Genomic DNA, 1,349 nt, shown 5'->3' on the forward strand with positions numbered 1-1,349 from the left:
GAGATCTCTGCTCAGCTTCCTCAGTTCATCCAGGGCTGGCTCTGGGGGGGGGTTCACTGGTAGTGTATCACCAAAGACTCGTTGAAGATGAATTGCTGAGATGTTGGTGTTGGAATTCTTTGCTGGTTCTGTCAAAAAATGGACAAGCTTATTTGAATACTATTTACTCATAATGTAAAACTTAAGTTGCCTGAAAATGTCAGAAATCTAAACTGCACCTAATAATTAAATGGCCATGACAAATAGTTAATGCTAATTGGCTGGCAGTAAATTATCATCAGGACACCTCAAACATAGTTTCAGTGCAAAGGGTAAGCTTACGAAGGCTAATCATGGCAGCAATACATTCCTAACCAAGGGTCTGCAGTTACCAGAGGTAAATAATTACTTGTATAGGCCTGCTTGTCGAGGCGGAAAATAGCCAAACAAATAGGATTCAAAATTGGTATGATGCCATCTTTAGTACATTTAGTACTAAATTTGTAACCTTTCTAGTGAAGGGGTCTTCAATGTTTTTTTAATCCAAGGACTCCTTAAGTAAAAGAGACAAATCAGGAACCCCGTACTACATATATTGAATAAAATGACGTTGCATAATAAGCTGGGCCTACAAGAACGTGCAGGGCAGCCTAAAACCTCTATACATCTGCACCTCTGAGTCCCTCACAATCTTCCAGTCCCACCTCAAGACCCATCTGTTCTATCTGTAGCACTACACCCCCCCTCCCTTTTTATTTGTGCCTGAATCTTGTTTTGTTTAGTTTTGTTCTGTTTCGTGATGTTTTGAATTGTTTCATTTTTCTACCTGCCTTTTAAAGCAACTGAGTCTGTGAATAGCGCTATATAAATTCCTTTTCTTGTTATTATTACATACCGATTTAGTGCATTAAATAGGCCTAATATGCTATTAAAATAATAATTGTTGGCATGGTTTTAGAAATCATGTTTAAATGTAAAACCTGTATGTGTCACAGTCCTCCGACTCCTTGGGATTAACTGTATGTGGATCTTAGTGATTACCTTACCTATGGGCCAGTGAGCCTATCATAATTCGGGTTGATCCACAAATTGGGTGGCGGATTTATATTTGCTAATACTATTGGAAATAATATGTTGGATTCATATCAAGGTACTTTAATTTTCTTGGAAACTTTCAAATACAAATGAACAATAATTTGGCGCCGCCCCCCACCCGAAATAATTCTGAGGACCCCCTGATAAAGGTCTCTGGTCTAGTGTGACTTTCTTTATTTGTCTTTATTTCAATGCCCTATTTCTTGAAAGTTTGGGGTTTTCTTGTCACGTTCCTTGATTTTTTCAAGCTGTCTGTGCTTTCCATGGTGTTCCTT

Source organism: Etheostoma cragini, chromosome 9 (genome assembly GCF_013103735.1).
Source record: "Etheostoma cragini isolate CJK2018 chromosome 9, CSU_Ecrag_1.0, whole genome shotgun sequence".
Lineage (NCBI taxonomy): Eukaryota > Metazoa > Chordata > Actinopteri > Perciformes > Percidae > Etheostoma > Etheostoma cragini.